The sequence below is a fragment of the Cuculus canorus genome, chromosome 3, assembly GCF_017976375.1.
Source record: "Cuculus canorus isolate bCucCan1 chromosome 3, bCucCan1.pri, whole genome shotgun sequence".
In the NCBI taxonomy this organism is placed as follows: domain Eukaryota; kingdom Metazoa; phylum Chordata; class Aves; order Cuculiformes; family Cuculidae; genus Cuculus; species Cuculus canorus.
The window spans coordinates 88,586,408-88,602,685 of NC_071403.1; the positions used below are offsets into that span (position 1 = coordinate 88,586,408).

General features: G+C 43.7%; 1 long non-coding RNA gene across 3 annotated transcripts; it reads left to right on the top strand.

Annotated features, from left to right (window-relative positions):
- The first annotated feature begins 1,475 nt into the window (after nt 1-1,475).
- On the top strand, nt 1,476-16,168 carry LOC128851659 (uncharacterized). 3 transcript variants are annotated; one of them, XR_008449052.1, is made up of 5 exons: nt 1,516-10,899; nt 11,076-11,181; nt 11,698-11,847; nt 12,348-12,495; nt 15,295-16,164. It is a non-coding gene; the product is annotated as an uncharacterized LOC128851659 (long non-coding RNA). The 3 variants fall into 3 exon arrangements; XR_008449053.1 differs by having other exon boundaries at nt 1,476-10,899; nt 10,988-11,847; nt 15,295-16,168; XR_008449054.1 differs by lacking the exon at nt 11,076-11,181 and having other exon boundaries at nt 1,520-10,899; nt 15,295-16,165.
- Nucleotides 16,169-16,278: the final 110 nt, after the last annotated feature.

Consider the following 16,278-nt stretch of genomic DNA (forward strand, 5'->3'; position numbering starts at 1 on the left):
TCAAAATCTGGGAAAGACACTAAAGACCTTAGTCTTAAGTCTTGCTGGCCCTTATTGTACTTGTCTTCACTGTCCTTTCTTTACATGTTCATTACAGTGATAATTATTCCCAGAATGGAGCAGTGAGACGCACTGAATAAGACTGAAAGCAGTTAGGACAGTGCTGGGAAAGTGCTCAGAAAGAAGGTGTGAGTTTCCATTTAGCATATGTACAGGATGAGAGGAAATCCAAGTAGAGACCAAGCAGCAAATTCTATTTAGAAGTGATCAGACCGTATGTCTTTTCAGTTGAACTACCCAGTAGACGCCAGTTTAGTTATTGTTACAGCATGCACATCTGCTAATGCAGTGCAGATCTTTCTGTGGAATTTGCATCCATCTGACTCCAGGTCAAGGGACAATGGTTGAGGATGAAAGGAGCATCCTGAATCAGCCCTGCCACTTTAAACCTGATTATCTGATGACTACTCATACAGCTCTTGTTTGCGCCAATTGTGTTGTGATGAAATCTAACACTTCCTTAAAAAGCACAAGTTTGCTGGTTTTCTCAAAGAGGGTGAGAGAAGGGGAGGTCTTTTTCCAGTACACACCAATAAAGAGTTCGGGTAGGCTCAGAAGTCATTGCACTAGCTATCACAAGGCTTTCAGGGTACAAAGCCTTTTGTGCTTGGTTGTTTTGAGTATACAAGTTCACAAATCAAACCACGAGGCTACTTTTAAAACGTGATTAGTTTTCATTGTGTTGACTGTGATTGTGCTTTAGCCATCTCAAAACAAGGTTTGCTGTTAAACAGGAAACAGTAAGAGATTTTGTATGTCTCTGGTAGCAGCAGTCACCCCTTGCATCGTGGCTGGGGCATGCCAGCACTAGAGCACTTGACACAGCTTCTGCTTATACTCTGCACTTTGTGCAGATGCTCCTGTTCTTTACATTCCCATGTCAGCCTCTGAGATGTTTCAGCAGGATTTAATCAGAAGTGACAACAGGACAGGAGCACAGCTCTGCCAGCACAGGTCAAGTGCACAAACAACACAGCTCTACGGCGTAGCGGGGGTCTTTGAGCACTTGCTCAGAAACCACTTGCGCTGTCAAGTGTGCAGCCTCCGCAGGGGAAAAGCCAACACAAGTATTTCAGTGCAAACAAGCAGTTACTTAATACTGTGGTTACTTAATACTGCACTGTAGTTCAGGAACAAGGCAGGACAACAACCCTATTATAGAGGACAGCAGCAATGTGAGAGGCTGTGTTTCGAGAGAGGCAGTTTATATTTATAAACTTCAAAAAGTCCTTCATATTCAAGTAACTTTATCCAGCACCTCTCACTCCTGCTAAACTCAAGAAAAAAAAAAAATCAAACGCCCCTAAAAAAACCAAAGCTTCTACATGTTCAGAAGAACAAAAAGGTCCTTTCTCAGAGTAGGAGCTGAATTTGGTCTTCTCTTTTTCTGTACCTTTCTGTGAAGGACTTGGAGAAGAAAATTCTGCATCTACATGCTATGTGGGTTAATATATGGGCTTCTTGAAAATTAAGTTCTCTCTACTGTGGAACATGAGAGACAGATTGGATCAACAGCGCTGCACAATCACTTAGGGAATCATAGAATTGTTTGGCTGGAAAAGGCCTTTGAGATCATTGAGTCCAACTGTACCTGTCCACTACTAAACCACATCCCTGAGCACCTTGTCTACCCATTTTTTAAATACATTCAGGGATGGTAACTCAGTAAAGAATTTTTTTCTAATCTGAACTTCCCCAGTCACAGCTTGTGGCCATTCCCTCTTGTCCTATCGCCTGTCACTTGGGAGAAAAGACCAGTACCCACCTCACTACAACCTCCTTTCAGGCAGTTGTAGACAGTGATAGGGTCTCCCCTCACCTTCCTTTTTTCTAGGCTAAAACTATCCCAATTTCCTCAGCCAATCCTCATAAGGCTTATGCTCCAGCCCCTTCACCAGGTTATTGGAAGAGAACAGTAGTAATTACAAAGTTCCCTGAAGAAGATTTCACAAAAGGTGTGTAGTTTAGAACAAGGCAATTACCTCTGTGAGCTGGCATTTATCCAGCTGGAATTTGGAAGGACTTTTAATCAAACAGAAAAGATTAGAATCTGTTTTTCCATCATCTTGTTCCAACATAAAGTTCAAACAACAATGAAATTCAGATTTAGGTATGGAAACTGTTCTTTTAAATTGCTCTCCTTCGTATGCCTTACTGCTTTGTCTGTATGACAGGAACTTTTGGTTGAGGAACACTGAGTTACAGGCAATCTGGCCTTACATAGAGTGGCAGTGGTCCTACAAGCCTTGCAGGAACTAGGGTCAAGCTTCTCCAGAACTCACCTCTTGCAACATTAATAGCTTCCTCTTCTGCTACTGTTTATGTCAATGCCTCTCTTATTATAGGGACAAGCTGTGTGAAAAGGGGTCAGATGACTCCCCATCATTCGCTTGGGCAAATCATGGAACATGATAGACTATTAAACCCCTTCTTAGGCTCAGAAGTCTTCAAGTCCTTCAGAGCTTGGTAGATGGATGTTTGGAAACGCCCATGGAGAACAGCATGGAAATATTCCAGAGGAGGAGCTTGACTGGATATTATGGAACATCCAAGTCATTTTTGTGGAGTTTTCAGAATACAGCATCTATTATTTTCTGGTCTTTTCTTTTCTTTCCTTGTGCTTATGAGCTTTTCCCTCTTCCCAGTGTGTGCAAGAGTGGGGGGAAAAAAGTATTAGTTTGGAAATCCAACATGTTAAGAAGTCCAATGCTAGTGCAGGGAAGTCAATCACCATGTAGCTTTCCAGCTCCTTCAGGCAGTGCAGACAGAGCAACAGAGACAGTATTTAAAGCAAGATGAATACACTTTGAAACAATTCCCAGGTGAGTATGGCACACATTCTCTGCGGCATGCTCATTCCACAGATCGCTTCACTAGTCAAGAGCATATCAAACACTTTTACAAAAAGTGTTTGGGATTAGGTTTTAAGAAAGGTTTTTATCCAGCCAGTTACATGTCACAAATATCAGCAAGGGCTCCATTAATGTCTTCTGAAGACATGAATGTGGCAGATATTTATAGGTCTCGGATTGTCCTCCTTGCCTGTGCCGTTGTGCAGGCAATTGAAGGCTGTATGTGTGGAATTCCTCTCCTTAGACTTCACAAGACCACTGAAAGCAAATGCCAACTAAAAACTTTCTCTAAAAAGCTTTTACCCACCAGTCGGTCTACGACCCTACACATTTAGCAGCAAGATGAGAATCACAGTAGCTCCTTATAAAGTGATGGCTGCATAGGGGCCAGAAGAAAGCACAGCTCCTAGGGAAAGCTCTCTGGCCACTTCACTTGGCTCCTTCAACCTCTAACTTTCAAGGCAAGGTTTAACTAACCCTTTTTCATAAAGACAGTGGAAAGGAATCAAAATAAAAGCTGTGTGCCTACCATGTTTAAGCCATTCATAAATGAGACATAGGGGAATTATCTGCATCCAACCATCTTTAAAGTTTACGTGTGACACAGCACTGGTGACTTATGTTTGTACCATAACTGAGGTCCCAGCTGACAGCTAGCAGGTATGTTAAATTCCCAAAAGCAGAGTTGCTTCCTGATTTAGGATCAAAAGACCCAATCCATTAGTAAAGAATTCCTTCATTTGGACCTGATGAGATTGCATCCCAGAGTCCTGTGGGGATTAGCTGATGTGGTTCTCCAAGCCAGTCTCCATGATATTTATAAAGTCATGGTAGTCAGAAGTCCCTGGTGATTAGAAGAGTAATATTGTCCCCATTTTTAAAGAGGGTAGAAAAGATGACCCTGGGAACCACCAACCTGTCAGCCTCACCTCTGAGCCTGGGAAGATCATAGAGCCTCCTAGAAGCTATGCTAAATCACATGGAGATGGGAGAGGTGATTAGTGGGAGCCAGCATGGCTTCATCAAGGGGAAGTCCTGTCTTATCAACTTAGTAGCTTTCTATAATGGGAAAACCACATCAGTGGACATAGGAAAAGCAATGGATGTAATCTATATGGACTTCCGTAAAGCCTTTGACATGGTCCTCCACAACATGCTTCTCTCAAAATTGGAGAGATATGGATTTGATGGGTGGACTCTATGGTGAATAAGAACTTGGTTGGATGGTCATATTCAGAAAGTAGTGGTCAACGGCTCGATGTCCAGATGGAAATCCATGACAAGTTGTATCTCTCAGGGGTCCATACTGGGCCCAGTGCTGTTTAATATCTTCATCAATGATACTGACAGCAAGATTGAGTGCACTCTCAGCAAGTTTGCAGATGACACCAAGCTGAGTGGTGTAGTTGCCACACTGGAAGGATGGGATGTCATCCAAAGGGACCTGGGCAGGCTGGAGAAGTGGGCCTGTGAGAACCTCATGAGGTTCAACAAGGCCAAGTGCAAGGTCCTACACCTGGATCAGGGCAAACCACGCTTTCAATACAGTATGACGGATGTTGTGATTGAGAGCTGCCCTGCGGAGAAGGACTTGGGGGTGCTGATTGATGAGAAGCTTGACGTGAGCTGGCAATGTGTGCTCACAGCACAGAAGGCTGCATCTTGGTATCAGTATCTCGGGCTGCGTCAAAAAAGTGTGGCCAGCAGGTTGAGGTCCCTTCCAACTCAAACCATTCTATGGTTCTATGATTCATATACCACTCAGGACTCTTAATTCTTCTGTACACATCTGCACTCATCAACATACATTAGCAGAGCACGCCTAAATCCCTTCTTCGTTTTGAGCCATATAAGACCTAACTCTTCCTTCTGAAACTGAGCAAACTTGAAAGGCTTGGCAGCATTTCAGTAGAGATCCAAGGTTACAGTTTCACATCTCTTGTGATAATCTGGAAAGAGCAGGTATAGGCTTTTTGTCATTTTTCATAGCAATTCCACTTCTCAAGGCCACTCTCTGTCCTTCTCCCCCTTCCTGTAGGGCTTTGAGGAAGTACAGATCTCCATCCAACCTGTACAGTGGGAGAGGGAAGAAAAGTGCTTACTCTGACAGCTCAAAGCCCAGGTGATCACAGAAACATGCTCTGGATCACTGGTGGCATTCAGTGAGCTGACCAGAGACATCATCCCAGCTCCTCCATGCAGACCTGATGCCAAACAGAGCATGGTCATGGGTTACACACTCAGAAATTCTTTTTCCTTTATGGTCCAGAAGCTCAGCTTTACAGAGAAAAGTACAAGTCTTATTTTTAAGCAAAAGAGTTTTGACAGCATGAATTAAAAGATAAACAAGCACTTTAGTCAGCAGTCAACGTGACAAACACAATAACCTGGCAGCAGCATTGCACTTCCTTCTTCACTTTGTACATACCCAGTACAGCTTGCAGTGCACCAAATATCTTTGTTAGAAAGACGGCTGTAAAGTCAGGCAACTACAGGAGTGACACCAATCAAGAAAGCAGTCAATAGATACATCAGGAAACAAAAAAGCAAAATAAAAGGAAAAACTGGGCAAGAAGCCAGTGTTGATCAACACAACTACCTGGCAGATTTTAATTGTAAACTCCTGATCTCAATACATAAAGAACATACATATACACAGTTTCAGAAACATTGCATACCTCTTTTTTTAAAATCCCTAAACACTTTGGATGAATGGTGTTTTTAAAGAAATTACTCCTGGACATGAACAAGCCCTCTGTATCAGAGATGGGCACACCAACCAACCAACTCTCTGTGACAAGTTTTACTAGCTTCGTGTGTATATTCAGTTTCATACACAGAGATAAATGCACACATTTGGAATACAAGAGCACAGAATTCCGTAAGGTGATAAATCAGAAATTCTCCTACCAATAAATTACATATCATTCTGAGTCCTTCAATTACTTCTGCTGAATAACAGTCACTGAAGACTAAGCCTGTGCATTTTTGTTGTTTCCTGATCTGAACACAGAACAAAAACAGGATCATAATTTACTACAGAAGACAATGAAAAATCTTATAATTGTAAATATATGTAGCAAGATAATATAAATCTTGTTCCTTGGTATTTCCCCTCCACCCTCTGCCACTACCACCACCCCTTCCAGCTTTGGGGCCTCTCTCCTGCTTGCATGGAAGATTTGACATCCATCTTAAAGCCACAAATTACTCACAAACAGCTATTGAAAGTAGCAATGACCATAGGATAACACTTCCACAAAGCAAGAGAGCTTCCTGGCAAGCTGATAAGAGTTTCCTGTTTTGAGTTTTAGGCTGAGTTTCTTATTTCCCTCATAAAAATTTACTCTCTCAAACATCTTGCAAAAGGAAGGCTCAACAGGCAATTTTTCAATTACCCTCCTCCAAACATGTTGTGTTCAAAGTATGTTCTGTTTTGCTGAATGTGAAATGGGGAGCAGGTCCAAGAAATCTGAGCACATCAGCTGAGGTAGCAGGTGAGAGGAGTATGTTAAGTCCATCACCATTTAGGGATGATGGATCTGCTTCAATGTGTGCATCATTGTAACTTGCACTCTCTCCTCTCAGCCTCTGCATTTTGTGCTGCCTGTAGCAACACCTTCCATTTCTAGTGCAGGCAAAAAAATGCTTAAGTCTCCAGGGACATGAATTCTGCATTTAGCTATTACCATTGGAGGTGGCATGACCATCTGGGTTCATATGCACACTTCAGAATAGCCACCAGATGGGTGGCTATTTCTGCTTACTACCAACCTGCTCTGTTTACATGGAGGAGTCTCAGATACAGGTTTCCACGCAAAATCCCAAAGTCACCAGTGAACACTCCTGCACAGATAGCCCCATGTTCACAGAAGACCAGAGATCTCAATGGGTTTCCCATGTGAAACCTCCTTTCTATCACCTCCTGTTCCTGAATACCAGGTACTATACTTGAGCCAAATAGGCTGTATCAGAGAAATGAATAGTTCTCCGTGCCTCTTCTCTGTAAGTGCTACTCTGCCCAAGGGGCTTTTGCTGGAGGATTCACAATCCTAGCCTAGGCTTTCACATGCACTTCTGACCTCGCTTGACCTTCTAGCTTCTCTTCTTCAGAGAAAAAGAAGAATAATTGCACACCCTAGATACAACATCAAGTATGAATATGTGATATCCTGCAGGAGCACAAGATTCCCACAAAGGATTTTAGCATCTAATCCCCAAATCACCTCTCATTAAAAGAGGAATGGCCAGCTATAAATTCAGTAAATATCAGAAAATGAAGGACAAAATAATTAAAATGCGTGGTTTGTCCTCTGGCACGTAGTCCCTGCCCCTGGAAAAGGCAAAGGCATGGGTAGAGCCCTCAGCTTCTCTGGCACAAGAGCAGCCTGGACAATTGTGCTAGTGATTTCAAGAGGACAAAACAGCAAGGCAATGTTTTGTAAAGCAAAACCTTTTATGCATAAGCAAGATAATTTTAAAGGGTGAACTTCAAAATAAATTGCACCCCACACAACAGCCTTCTGACTAGCACTTTTCCCAAATCAAACTAGACACCATTTCACATCATTTCTCCTTTAAGCCAAATTTCAACACTTTGTCTTAGAGTAAACAACAGAAGTGAGACGTACTTACATAACGTAGCACAGATCACAGACTTGCATTTTTGTGGGTTTTCAGATGTTCGTTTGTCACTGCATATGAACCACATGCAGTCTTTCAAACATGGAGTTGCTCAACACAATTTAATTTCTTGCCCACACTAACTAGCCAGGCTGACATAGGCTCTTCCCGCATACTTGCTTCAGTGTACAAGAAGGCAGACAAAGCAAATGATGTATTTAGCTGACCAGGCCAACCACACACAGGACAACAACGGATGCTGCAACCCTACCATCTCCCCAAACCAAAAAGCCATCTTCTAAAAAAATCAGTATGGCTGAAACAGCATCCAGGATGCTCGCTTCTGCCCTAAGCATTCAGGAATATCCAAAACCAGCACCAAATGCTTTTTCATCATTCACACACAAACACACACTGCCCTTCCTCACCTTTTCTACCTGTTCCCATGGCACAACTCTCAATAATAAAGGCAGTGGAAGCGGCAGCAGCAGCCCAGGGCTGCCATTCAGTCCCCAGCCTTTCAAACTCACATGTAATTGCATTAAGTAGGAGATCAGCTCAAGTGAAAGAAATTATGCTCTCAAATTCCTGTTCACTTGGCATGTCAAACCTCTGCTAAGCATTTGCAGGGGTATGGCTAACTTGGGCTGGCCCAATCAATGTTTCTGGGCTTCCCTCTCTTGATGAAGGCTGTAAATGCTCTCAAGCACTTCTTCGGAACAAACAACCTTTCAAAGTGTGCTTTACAGTCAAAGGCTCAGAGCAAAGCTTTGCTGCAGAAGGTCAATGCACACTTTTTCTTTATTTCATCTGAGAACAGGCAAATTAGAGGAGTTATTGGGTAAATGTTGTGTAGGGTCAGCCTAGGAAGAGCTCGCGGTAACCCCAGGGCAAGCAAGGGCTGAGACCTGCCTCAGGCTCAGCACATTTGCTCTGTTGCTCCTGTGGAACTTCAAAAGAGTCAACATTCACATGCAGTTTCTTATCTTTGACTGCCATCTTTCAGAGACTTGCTGCTTTTCTGGGCGGCATCAATGTTGACAGACTGTGCTCCCATGTTACTTGTCCTCTGAGCCTTAAAACTCCCACTGTTGCCACTATAGCAAGCTATAGGTATTCTGCTACATCTGTAACTCCCAAGGAACTGGTTGTAGCTCCCTGTGGGTTTTGACCCAGCTTAAAACCCTGTGGTGCAAAGAGCCCCAAGTGAGCTCCAAAGCTCTACTGCTTTCCATTTACAGTTGAAAGGGACTTTTCCCAGGTGGGAGCTATACATACACATATTATGGCTATACATACACACACAGAGAAATGTCAGTGCAGTCTGGAGATGTCTACCTTGTGCAGTTGTTTTATCTTTTGAGTTTTATGGCTACATATTTATTGCTTTTTGCAAGCAAAAGGTTCAAGGTCCAAGCCCCACAGAGCTGAAGAAGATAAGCCTGAAAATAGCTGCCTGACAGAATTACTGACAACGTGCCATTAGGACCGTCTTTGTGATCAACAGTCCCTGTGGGACTTTCTCCAGTGCCAGCCTGCCCACAGAGCTGGTAAATCTGGAAAAACTCTGAGGAAAGCCCTGAGAGCAGATGGAAGTGTTTAAAAGATGTATAAAAATGGTGCTTAGGGTCATAGTCTATTAGTAGACTTGGCAGTGTTAGGTTTGCAGTTGAACTTGATGATCTTAAGGGTCTTTTCCAATGTAAATGATTCTAGAATCCATCTAGCAGAGCCCTGAGTTGCCAAAGAACAAAAACACAGCTGCAACTGGTTGTATTTCTTGTACAAATCACACTGGTAATGAAAATACACAGCCACAGCACTGTTTTGGCACCTGTATTTCAGTATTGAACTGCAGGAAAGGAGGAGATTTGGGGACTGTGGCTCAGGGCTTGTTTTATTAATACAAATCCACCAGAACGTTGCAAGATGATGCTCAAAATCCAAACCAGACGTGCTGGTCCATCCCTCGCAAGTGGCAAGAGAGTCACTTGAGCAGGACAGACCCTCAAGATGCGTAAGTGCATCATGTCTGACATGGACAACTGGATGCAGAAATGCTTGGTCAGAGAAAGCCTTGGGCTGAGCATAGCACAGGGCAGCTCACCGGGCAGTCAGAAACCAAACTCCATGGCTCAGAAAACTGTCAAGAAGCCACATGAAGAAGCCTTGAAAGAGCCTCTCCTTGCTTGCCCAGGACACAAGGCTTGGTCACAGCAAGTGATACAAGGTGGTTAATTTAAGCCATTCTCATAGAGCTCACTGCAAGGAAAAAAGCAATGCAGCAGAGCAAATCCCACCAAGAGCAGACATTGGTAGTAGGCTCCTTCTTGGTGTTCACCAGAAGTTTCTCAATCAGGCGAGCAGCAAGAACCCTCTAACAGAGGAGAAGCTCAAGGTTTAATTTTAGTCTGCAACCCAGTGCATATCTCTCTCTTTTATTTTTAATCTGCACTTCATGTAAAAATAGAATTTCCTGCCACCTGATAAGGGATTCCTGTTTTTGTGGTAGGTCTGCCTTCTTGGAAAGCTGGTGCCTATGGGTTATTGATGGGTGCTTCACAGCATAGTAGGCTGGCCAAGGGAATAGGACAAACGGTTTTGGGGATTTACATTGTTCCTGCTCGCCTTAGGGAGAAAAAAAACTAAAGCAGTTTTCCTCCGTCAACAAATCACCACCAAATTTAGCATTTCCAGAACCCTGGTTTGGAAAATTCTCTGTTTGCCTGAATATTTGCAGTAGCTGTGTTAAATTTGCATCCTTCCCAAGTAGATGTTTGTGAAAAACAAGAGTGCTTAAAGGTGTATCCTACCTTTTAAGCCTGCTCATCAACCAGCAGATAAATAAAACCACACAAGAACAGCCATTTCTCCCACCCTTTCTGCTCCTTTAAAACATGGAACTGACATGACCTGACACAAGTACCCACGCTCCCCAATATATGTCCTGATGCAGTACATATGGGCCTGCCCCAGGAGGTTGCTCCACGTATTTGCCTGCACTTTGTAGAACACAGGAGTAACGCGTTTTCAGGGTAGGCTGTTTCAAGCCTGAATGCCAATGATTTCAATACTCCTGTAATGCAAAAACATTGTTTTTCTTAGATGTGTCTGCTCCAGGCAGGTATTCACACCCCAAAATCTTATTTGAAAGCCAAGGTTACAAGTGTTATTTATGAAAGAAAACTGCTGGCAAGGGCTTTGCCACCTGCCAGTTCCTTGCTCTTCTTGCCTGCTTTTCTCTGTGACCAGGGAAGAACTCCTCAAGTACTAAAGTGAGATGCAGCAAGAGCAACATCAAGAGGAATTCACACATTTCCTGAGTCTCAGGCAGGAGTTTCCCTCAACCTCCTTATTTCTCCTGGTAAGCAAGTAAAAGGGAATGATGGTTTTCCCCAGAGAGAAAAAGTGCATTTTTTTTTCCTTTTAAGAATAAAATTCCGTTCTTTCAGTGGAGATGTGGATGTAAAAGACGTGGTATTCAGGACTGAATGTAGCTTCCACTGCAGCCCATTCCCAAGACATCCTTTGTTTTTGCAGTGGGAGGTCGGGAGGAGTGGAGTGTGTCAGAAATGTGCAGACAAGGTTTTCCTCCTTCTCACATTCTCTTGAACCTGATGGACCATTCTTGGGGACTCCGCCTCAGGTGTGTAATGGCTCAGAAAGTCAATATAGACAAGAACAGCATGAAAAATAACCGTTTAGGTGAACCTGAGAAATACCACTGATGCTACTCTCAGGCTAGGAAGACCAAGGGGGACAAGGAGGCAAAAAGTGACTTCAGCTCACTGCTGCTGGGGAAGCTCAAGCCTTCAAAGGGGAAGGACATATCCTGCAACTGTGAGAAGCTTCATGCTGACTTCTCCATGAAACGGTGAAACAAAGACACAGAGGTCTGACCCCAAGACACTAATATCTAACCCCAGTTCCCAAACTCTTTGCCATGGAGCCTGCAGTGTTTTTGCATGTATGCATGTCTTAATTTTCTTTCTAAAAACAATTGATCCCAGTACAAAAATTACACTATTTGACTTAAATAAGACCAGGGGAATGGAAATGTTGCAATACAATAGAGCCACTATTGCATCACTTTTATTAACTAAAAGAAAATAAAAATGTAAGCCTTCTAACAAGATGTTAATAGCTGTTCCTTCTGTTCCAGTGCTCACACTCAGTGCCACCTCTCCATCAGTCATCTTCTTTGCCTCCTTCTTCATCTTCATTGTGAGAATCAGTTGAAGATGCTCAAACAGAGTGCAGTGACTGGTTGGGGTCACAAGCTCTCTGAGGCAAACCTGCTGCAAGGTCTTAGGTAAGAGTTTCCTACAGTGCATCTGAAATCTCTGTTTCCAAAGAGCTCCCAAAATGTGATTTGTTCTCATGAACAGTGGACCTAGGTGTAGGGAAAGATCAAGGTTCATAGAGTCAGGCATCGCCTGGGGTGGAATAGCTGTTCACCGCCCTGGACCTTTCTTCAGGCATGGATGTCTCTGGTACTCCATTTTAGGCCTTTCTTGCCCTGTTAGTTAAGAGTTTCATTAGCTGCTTTTAAATTCAGCACATAGGGCAGATGGAGCAACAGAGTGTGACATCTAGCAGCTGCTGCATTTTATCCCCCGCACTAAGAAGCATAGCTGAAATCCTTTGGGCTTTTTCAGGTTTGAAACAAACTCAGCTCCAGGATCTGCTGCTTCTTTAGTTATGGCTGTGTGTGAAAGGATGGAGATTGTTCATTTGCATCATTTTTCTTCTCAAGGGATTTTTAGTGTTTCCAGGCTCTTTTATTTATAACATCTCATTTTTGTTCTGCAGAAACATGATGCTGCGATGATAAGATGCTTCCCTTGTCTCCAGTCTGTTTGGTGAGACTGAAATCAAATGTGCTTCAGCACCAAAAGGGAGAAAAATGCAATCTTGCTGAACAGCATTTTCACAACTGTTTGAGAACAACCACTTGAAGGTAAAAATCATATTTTAATCAATGTAATTTAACCCATTATATCCACATGCCCCAAACCCATTATATTGTATGCCCCAAAATGAAGGGGTCATGAAAAAAGTCATGTGCCATTGTCAGTAGCATGGCTGATGATCAACAAAAGTGATGTCTTTCATGGAGTGGTGGAGATGGATAGCAAGGTCGTAGTTAACAGAGCAGTGGAAGATTTTGCAGTGAGGCAACACTTCTTGTCAACTAAGATGTACATGTGATTAAAAGGGAGTGACAGAAGTGCAGGGCTTTTGCATTCTCATCTTCTCAAATACCTTTAGATGGTTCCACCAAAGTCCTGTACTTGTAGAGAGCTCTCAACTCATACTTACCATGTCGGATCCTCAGAGATGAGAAAGAGGGGAGGGTTGTGTTTTTTCACAGAATGAAAACATCTGCAGAAATGCCTAATTTACAGACAGGCAAGGTTTACCACTCAAAGTATGGGAGGAGGGGGAAATTTTTGGCTGCATTTGCCAGCTTTGAATGAGGGAAGAAGTCATTTGTCCTCTTCCTCCCTCCTAAATCCAAAAATACTGGGAAAAGAAACCCAATAGGAAGAGAAACAAGCTTCTTTTTTCTTCACTTTTAGATAAAAACAAGCCCAAGGAAATTTTAACAAAAAAAAAAAAGTCTGACCAATTTTGACATCCAGAAGGAGGATGTTAGATTGAACATGAGCTGCAGACTGCATTGGAGCCATGAGCTGCTGGTATTTTCTCACAAGCACCTGCCCCAAAATGAAGTTGGCAGGGATGCCCTAGGAGCTACCAAGGCTCCATGGGGGTAAAACAGGTACCTGATCCTCCAGGGCAAGAAAATTCCTCTCCCCTAACATGTCTAAGCACTGGTGGTGTTGTGAGGCTTCAAATTTGTGCATTTTTTGCCCCTGCTTAGACTTTCCCTGTCAGGCAAGCAGCCAGTGGTCTCTGCAAGCAATTAATTATAAAATGTTTTTAAATTAATAAATGTTTGGAGATTCCTCATTGTGCCTATCCATGATGGGCTGCCCAGCTCCTGCCATAACATGTCAGGTATGCGTTTTGTTTGTAGGAGTGTGCCAGCATACAGGAGAGGAAGGCAGAGCATCCCACAGCTCTGTGTGGCCAGGCAGGGAATGAGAGCTCTCACATCCACAAGACTCGGCTCTGGGTGGCTGTCACTGAGCAGGGACACTGTGTGTGTACTCCCTAATGACTCCTTTTGTTGCCGATTCTTGGACAAGGCTTGTGTCCAGGCAAGTGTTTCCACCAGCTAGGGCTGGACATCAAACCTTGCCAGCAGAGCCCCAGCTTTGCCTCTGGCCCTGTTTACAGCAGTTAAGTCCTGTTAGCTGTGGGAATGCATGAGGCTCAGAGTCAATGAAGGATGGGGGTATACAGGCATGATGAGCCTGGTATCCTTGGGCGGGGTTAGATACCTGGTGCCCAGGTGTTCATGGAATGCAAGCACAACTAGACGAAAGCCCTGCATCTGAATCCCTTGTGATGCCTCCTGCATTGTGTCACACAAGGGGGGTGCCATGCCTTTGGAAAAACACAGGCAAGTTGGAATCCAGTTTGTGGTTCACATCCCACAGATTCCAAAACCACCTTGTGGGAGAGGAAAACTGATGAGGCCACCTCCTGGTGTCTACAGTTCCACATCCCAGAGGAGTTAGCAGAAGCTGAGCCAGTCGTGTGGGGCTGGCACTGAGGGCCAAGGTCTGCCTTTCATGTGCATCTGCCCCTGACCTTAATGCCACCAGTGAGGAACAAGCCAGGCATTCGTGCCCCTGCTATGCCCTCTCCAGCTAGACCAAAGTAACTAGGCCACACCCTACATAACATTAGTGACATTAAGAAGCTTGAGGCCAACATGCCTGCCTGCAGCAGGTCCATTAGTCCTACACTGTCTCTCTCCCCAGGAGAAGATGTGTCATTTTCCTTTCACAGGAAGCGGAGCAGCTTTATCTAAATATAAATAACCTGGGAGTATTTGCTAGGTTATTGTCAGAACAAAAAAGTAAAACAAACAGACCCTTTTCCCCAGACCAGAGACTCTAGAGTTCGTGAAAACATTACTGATCAGAAATAATATCCCACAAAAACAACTGTGGAGGTAGCCCCAGTGAGCCATGCCGCCACCTTCTCTAAAAGTTGCTCAAAAAAGTCAGCCATCTCTGAATATTTAAAGAGTTGCTATAGGAATAGAGGAAACAATGAGCAACCAAGAAAATGTGATAGGCAGTAGCATAACACAAGAATGCTCCTTTGGAGGAGGCCAGAAGCGATAGGCAGATATCTGGGTGCCCTCTCAAACAAATGCAGCTTTCAGGGAACTTCTGCAAAAGCCAGTCCCTGAGCCAAAAGCTTTCCAAGAAAACAACCCCACATGTCCAGCAACAGACACATGCAAGAGGTTTCCTCATTCAGCCAAGCAGCAGCAAAAACTAGTGGTGCAAAAAGGAGAAAGGTCTGCCATGAATGTAAAGAGAAAGTGTTTTTCCTCCCCAAAAAAAGGGCAGGCACAAGATGTGAAGCCTGTGCAGGGGGTCTGTGTTTTGCAGTAAGAGAGCCAAGGCTCAGGAAAACAGGATCCATGGGAGACACAAAACCAAATCCTGTGATATATCATCTTGCTTTGCCCATCTCCTCCTAGCCACACTTCCTCTTCCCTTCTGGGACTGTAGCAGGGAGATTGAAGTCTGGTTCCAGTGAGCAAAGTTTTACATTAAAGGTTTTCTTCCCTCCATCCTAGTGTTTTTCACTACCACCACCTCTTTTTCAGGAGATCCTAAGACGTTCAAGACCCATATCTCCAGCAGCACCACTGTGGCCACCCAAGAAAAGCTTTACAATCTCTTTGAATCTGGGGTCCTAGCAGTAGCTTTGACCTCATATCAGTGAAGTGAAGTGGTTCCTGAGGATCCCCCTTTTACTCATATCCTAGAGGGAAGAGCAGTCCAAAGAGGAGAAATATCTGGATGAAATAAATAAGTGTCTGCCTGGCTTGTTTGTAAGTGCTTCTGGTCTTCCCAAGGCCCTTGTGGTGCTACTGCATCTTGGAAGTCAGAGGAAGTAGGAGGAAGGCCAAGAGGAACTTGGAGGTGGTTGCAATGCAAAGCAAGACCAGGATCTGCTTAGAGAAATGTTTAGCAGTCAAATGACTTGTGCTGTCTGGGTAGCACCATGAAGCTCTGTGAAGAGCTGCTGGGATGGAAGTGATGGCGATTTGTCCCATTAGCATCCTTCCACTGCACACATAGACCAAAACACACACTATTTTTTTCCCCCATGGGATTCCCATCTGCTACCACGGAGAGGTGATGACTGTAATCCCCTTGGGTGACACACAGCAGAAGTTGCACCGCTTCCTCAGCCTCTCCACCAAGGTTAGATATTCATGCTGCTGTAGGCCCAGCGGAGTTGATGCAAAGTTTAACATCTTATATAGTAATTAAGAAAAGCCTCTCAACACAGCACCACTAATTATATGAATCCTCCCTAAATTACTAATAGTTCATAGCACCTTGTAAAATCCTCATGTAATAGCTTTAGAAAAAAATGACACTCAGCACTGGCAGTAAACCACAAAGCCCACATAGCAATTGCATAGCATTTTGGATGTTTACGAGCCTGTTTAAAAAAAAAAAAAAACAACAAAAAAAAAACCCCACAACCTAAAATATACATTTCCCCAGTGCTTCTGTTCTGGAGAGTATTAAAAGCAGCACCTTGACTCAGCCTACTACATAAACATCCTGCTGCCCCT